The 6,695-nt window shown below is 35.2% G+C and overlaps 1 pseudogene; it reads left to right on the top strand.

Annotated features, from left to right (window-relative positions):
• The first annotated feature begins 2,435 nt into the window (after positions 1–2,435).
• On the top strand, positions 2,436–4,944 carry LOC17884095 (annotated as a pseudogene).
• The last annotated feature ends 1,751 nt before the right edge of the window (positions 4,945–6,695 follow it).

Genomic DNA, 6,695 nt, shown 5'->3' with positions numbered 1-6,695 from the left:
TGGCCTAAATATATGGTCCAACTGTTGAGTCATGCATCGTACATATAGGCATGTCAATTAGGGCTAAAGCCCGCGGGCTAGTTTGGCCCGGCCCTGAAAAACATAGGACTCGGGCTTAAATATATATGTCCAGAAAAAACTGGGCCTTTTAAACTAAGCCCATTTGGGCTAAAGGGTTTTTTGGGCTTATCCCGGTCGGGCTCGGGCCGGCCCGAAAAGCCGTTATACAAATATATTTTGAATTTTTTGAATATTTTAGTTTGATTAAAAGATTTGATTAATCTTATAGTTTTCATATTTATTTACTAGTCTTACTTATTACTTTTAAAATCTTTATACAAAGCTAAAACTAAATATATATAAGTATCATGATTTTGAAATCATCAAAATATCTATTAAATTTTGACTCTATCTTATACTTTAAAGTATTTTAGTTCCATGTTTTATTGGGTTAAAGTGTAAATAGTTTATTTGGCTTTTATTTTTTTCTCTTAAATTAAGTTAGTTTTATTGAATATTGATAAGTTATTTAAAATTTGATGCATTATTTTTATAGTAGACCTTTAAATATAGTTTTTAAAAAACTATTATGAACTTAGAAATTGATTTTTTATCGGTAAATAAAGCCCAAAAAAGCCCGAAAAGCCCTATAACCCTATTAGGGCCGGGCCGGACTTTGAAATATAGGCTCGGAAATTTTTCGGACCGGGCCGGACTGGACTCACATATATGAGGGTTTTACGGGTTTCGGGCCGGGCTAGCCCGATTGACATGCCTACGTACATATGGTTTCTTTGTATATTAATCGTTAACACAATATATCAAAATGTACAATTAACATACATGGTGATAAGATCGAGTTGGGTCGTATTTATAAGTTTGATCAATTATGTTTAAATTATTAGGATGATCAGCTAATATAATAATCCAGAACAAGACAACTATGGACTGTTAGTGTCTCGAGGGATGTAACAATGAATTTCACGAGTGGAATATTTAATCAAGTAAAGACGACAAACTTTATAAGGAAAACAAACTAAAAAAAATAAAAACATATCGAAAGTAAAGAAAAAAAAAACTAATTGAGATTCTAAAAACTCTGTTGGGAATCGCATGCATGAGGTTAACTTTGTTGTATAATTAAGTGAGTTTTGCTAGGTAGTCATTTTCTATTACATATATTGATTGTGAACATACATACTAATCTAATCTAATTAACCTGTCTATTTTTGGGATCTCTTTTAGTGATTATTATGAAAGGATTCCTGAAATAGATTTTGGAATTTTTAAATAAGTTAAGAGATCTTTTTTCCCGTGGACCATGAACCATGCTCGCACAATCCAACATCCAGAATATGACAAATATGGATGGCCGGTGACGAGAATAGAGTCTCGTAGGATGTTATAATGATTTTCACGTGTGGAATATTTCGTCAAGTAAAGACACCAAACTGACCTATACGGTCCCAACTATTAAATCATATCGTACATATGGTCCAACCAATTACATGCATCTCTGTATATCACCATCACTACATCTCTAGGATTTCGAGAGTTTGGTGATTTTAATTGAGAACTAGGTTTTTAATGAAACTGCTCGACGATCTTAACCAAAGAGATACAGATTAGACATAAACTGCTTTCAAACCTATGTATCAATCCTGAATTAATCGTTAAGACACATAAAGTATGGATAAGTATATATTAAAATATATACAAGTCAAAATTAATGCACGATTAACAAACATGGTGAGCTGCATGTGTCGTCGTATTATATACAAACTTGATCAACTATGTTAAATTGATTAGAAGATGATCATTAATGGTCCACTATTTTAAAATAGTAGCTAGAGAGTTTAGCACGTTTTATATACAACTCGAATATGTTAAAAATTAAAAGAGAAAAATCCAGTAGGAGACTTTATGAACAAATTAAAAAAAATCAGATCTGAAATAGGTTTTGTGTTATATTTTTATTTGTTTTGTTATGACACGTGAAGTAAATCATGAAAACTAAGTTCCTTCGACTGTGACACACACCGACTTAGGAATCTTCTAGGTTTTGGTCTTGGTGGGTAACTTAGCAAGAGGGGTTAAAAATGTGAAAAGTGTAAGAAGTGAAAAACGTAAAAAGTAAAAAAGAGTGTCAATAAATAGGAAGTAGCATTACTCAACATCCCACAGCTCTTCACCAATCTTATTCTAAAGGAAACTAAAACAACACAAACGTAAGAGGCTTCTCTCTCTCTCTCTCTCTCTCTTAGAATTTGCCTTCAGTTTTCGTTTACTCGATTCACTATTCACATTATTTGTCATCATTTTCTTTTCACACATTGTGATTTCGTCCTTAGTTTTGCTATGCACGTACCCATATATTAAGTTTTGGTTATACAAATATGTTCATGTAATTTCGTCCTTATATAGTTTTGCCATGCATGTATACATACAGTGGTCAGTGGTGCATGGAGATATATCTATAATGCAGTAATAGAAGTGGAGATGGAGGATGTATAAGATATGTCAACTTATTTTCTCACTAATGATATAAAAGATATATTCATTTTTTAGGTTTTTAATCGTTCAAGTTAAGAGATCGAAGCAATGTCGTCTGAGAAGATGGGACCAGTTGGTGGTAGCAGGGGAGTTGCATTCACTGATGATGTTTTCGACGGCGTGAAGAAGTAACTATCGGAAAGGACCTTGGGTGTGTGTCTTACATCAAGATCGAGTACGAGAAGGACGTAAAGTTTGAAACCCGTGAACACGGGACGATTCGCGGGGAACTCAATGAGGTACGTACGGTGACTTTCGATCAAATCTACAAAGGCTTAGGGGTTATAATAGCTTCATTATAACTTTTTTTTTTTTTCTTTTCTTTTCATAGTTTCTGCTGGATTATCCAAGTGAATGTATCACATCCATTGGTGGAAGCTACGGCCATGTTAATTTCTACAATGATGTTCTTATCAAATCGATATTCTTCAAAACTTCTTACGGAAGAACTTCTCCAGTTTTCGGCGACCCATCTGGAAATCCAGTTGGGGATCAATTCATGCTCGAGGGTAAAAATGGAGGAAACCTTCTCGGATTCCATGGACGCTCTGGTCAGGCTCTTGATGCCATTGGTGCTTACTTTTCTCTACTTCCTCAACCTGAAAAGATACCTGCTGTTGGTGGGGACATGGGAGTTGCATTCGATGATGGTGTTTTTGATGGTGTGAAGAAAATAACTGTGGGTAAAGATCTTGGATGTGTGTCATATATCAAGATCGAATACGAAAAGAATGGAAACTTTTTAACTCGTGAACACGGTACGATTCGCGGGGAACTCAAAGAGGTAATAATTTTAACATCATCTTAGTTTTTTTTCATTCGGTTCTTGTACACCCTTTATTATTCTTATATAATGCTTTTTCTTTTATGGAAAACTGAAATCTAGTTCGCTCTGGACTATCCGAATGAATGTATCACATCTGTTGGTGGAAGTTACGGCCATGTTGATATCTATAAGGCAGTTCTGATCAAAACGATATTCTTCCAAACTTCTTATGGAAGAATTTCTCCAACTTTCGGTGATGCGACAAGTCCGGCTGGGAAAGAATTCATGCTTGAGGGGAAAAATGGAGGACAGCTTCTTGGGTTCCACGGGCGTTCCGGCCAGGCTATTGATGCCCTTGGTGCATATTTTTCGCCATCTCCCGCACCCACCCCAGAAAAGATTGATGCAGTAGGTGGTGACATGGGAGTTCTGTTTGACGATGGTGTTTTTGACGGTGTCAAGAAATTAACTGTTGGAAAAGACCTTAATTGTGTGTCTTATATCAAGATCGAATACGAAAAGGATGGAAAAGTTGAAACCCGTGAACATGGGACGATTCGTGGAGAAGTGAAAGAGGTAATATATATATATATATATATAACATGAGTTTGTTATTCCTTGTTCGGTTCTTACCAACACTCTTTAAAAATTTAAAGTTGTAATATTTTTTTTGTTTTTTCTCATGGCAAATGAAATCCAGTTTGTTGTGAACTATCCGAGTGAATCTATCATATCTGTTGGTGGAAGCTATGGTGATGTTGATCTCTACAAAGCAGTTCTAATCAAAACGCTATTCTTCAAAACTTCTTATGGAAGAACTTCTCCAACTTTCGGCGAGCCGAACTCACCTGGAAAAGAATTTTTGCTCGAGGGTAAAAATGGAGGAAAGCTTGTTGGGTTCCACGGGCGCTCTGGTCAGGCTATTGATTCCATTGGTGCATATTTTTGGTCAGTTCCCGCACCTCAAAAGATTGAGGCAGTGGGTGGGAAAATGGGAGTTGCATTCGACGATGGTGTTTTCGAGGGTGTGAGGAAAATAATTGTTGGAAAAGATCTTGGCTGTATTTCGTATATCAAGATCGAATATGAAAAGGAGAGAAAAGTTGAATCCCGTGAGCATGGGACGATTCGGGGGGAACTGAATGAGGTAATAATAAAAATATCGTGATTTTTTTTTTCTTTATTCGATTGTTATCAAGCCTTTAAAAGGTTATAAATTGAGTGTTACTAATGGCAAATGAATACCAGTTTGCTGTGGATTATCCGACTGAAAGTATCACATCGCTTGGTGGAAGCTATGGTCTGGTTAACCTCTATAACGATGTGCTGATCAAATCACTAGTCTTCAAAACCTCTACTGGAAGAACCTCGCCAATATTTGGTTCACCTGGAAATCCAGTTGGAGAAGAATTCATGTTCGAGGGTAAAAATGGAGGAAAGCTTCTTGGGTTCCATGGACGGTCTGGTCAAGCTATCGATGCCATTGGAGTTTACTTTGGAACTGGTTCCGGGTGAGGGATGCGGTAACGGAGGAAGAAGGTTACAAGATTGGGTTCATCAGATCTAATAAGTCCATGTCGTGTCTTTCTATTATCACCAATAAAAGACTTATCGCTTTAGTTTTATTTTTCTCTTAAATAAGGTCCATCCTTTTGGATCATGTGTCGCTCCAAGTCTTGAGTGTAAGCTATTCAGCTTTTGTTGTCTTAATGTGTAAAATAAGGTCCATGCTTTGGGATCATGTGATGTTTTCTAGTTTTTAATAAATGATGATTATTTCCATAGTTTGTATTTTAAGTTCTTTCTTTTGTGATGAAGAAGATATCACTATGGTGTTCATGTTTCTTGTTACCCAATACAAACAATACTGTTCCTTTCTTGTCCACCCTAAAAGTTACTACAAATGAATGATTTTAATTTTAGAAACTTTAATAATTACTGTAAATTCAAAAAATTTTAAAACATATACCCTATGAAAGACAATTTTTAACAGTTTATTCATTTAATTTAAATGCAAATTAAGCTAAGATATCATTAAGATATCCCCATATTAAAAATGCTCCTAAAACCCAACAGCATAAACAAACACAACAAAATAGTGTAAACCCATTATGGTACAAGTAGTACACCCACACATCCCTAGTTTGCAAGTAAACGAAGCTTGGCGGTGTGGCGATCTTAGATCAGCCATACTTTAATTGTAAGTTTACGCTTCTATATTTGTTAATTTGTTTCTGAAAAAGAATTTTTTGATCAATTATGTTTAAATTATTATGATGATTATCTGATATGATAATCCAGAAGACATATATGGACTGTGGGAATTAATAGTACTGTCTCGAGGATGTAACAAGGAATTTCACGAGTGGAATATATAATTAAGTAAAGCTGGCGACAAACGTTTTCAGCAATTAAGAATAAAAATAAAAACTTGTTGAGATTCTCAAAACTCTTGTTGGAGTCGCATGAGGCTAGCTTTGTTGCTAAAGTGAATTTTGGTAGGTAGTAATATTCTATTTTTTGGATCTCTTTAAATGATAGGGAAGGATTCTTGTATAATTTTTTGGAATCTTGAAATAAGTCATGCACACAGCTCCGTCTTAGCTTATAGGCAAGGTAAACAAATGCCATGGGCGCATTTATAATTTTTAAAACTTTTTAAAGGTTTTAATTGGGCCCAATATTTTTCAAAAGAATAAATTATTAAGAGATTTTATATTTTTTGAGATTTGCCAACAGTCCTTTCATGGATTAAGACTCATGTTAAAACATATCTATGTGGAAATAACATTGCATGGCAGGAAAACTCATTTAATTACATGCAGAAATGTCTTCTTTTTTTTCCGGGTTAAAGTCTTCAGAAATGTGAAAAGAAAGTAGATCGATCGGGCACGGACTTGGCGGCAGACTAGGGGAAACGTTGGCAAGACTTGCCAAAGCAGCCTTCTCTGGTGTCTGACTCTAGCGATGAGAAAAGGCAAACCAAATCTCAGCTCAACCTGTTACCCGTGAACCTACTCGACAAACCAACATCCAAATTAAGACAAATATGGACGGTGAGAAACTGAGAATAAGACACCAAACTGACCTATATGGTCGTACATATGATCCAACCAATTTAGTTTTTTTTGTTTTTGGTTTTCTGTGTTTCCCCATGCCATGTTTGTGTACGAACAAAAGGAACCAAATAAGGACGGTGAGAACAATTCAACTAATCAAGTAAAGACAGCAAACTTATTACATAAGAAAATATGGACGGTGGCCCAATCAATTTTGTTTTCGTTTTGGATTTCTTTGTTTCTACATCCTGTTAGAATTTTATAGAAATCATACGAAAATATTAATACAAGACTTATAGATTTTTAAATTTTTTTTT

Source organism: Capsella rubella, unplaced genomic scaffold, assembly GCF_000375325.1.
Source record: "Capsella rubella cultivar Monte Gargano unplaced genomic scaffold, Caprub1_0 scaffold_6, whole genome shotgun sequence".
Lineage (NCBI taxonomy): Eukaryota > Viridiplantae > Streptophyta > Magnoliopsida > Brassicales > Brassicaceae > Capsella > Capsella rubella.
Note: the sequence above shows the minus strand (reverse complement) of the source record. Positions and strands in the feature narration are given on the sequence as shown.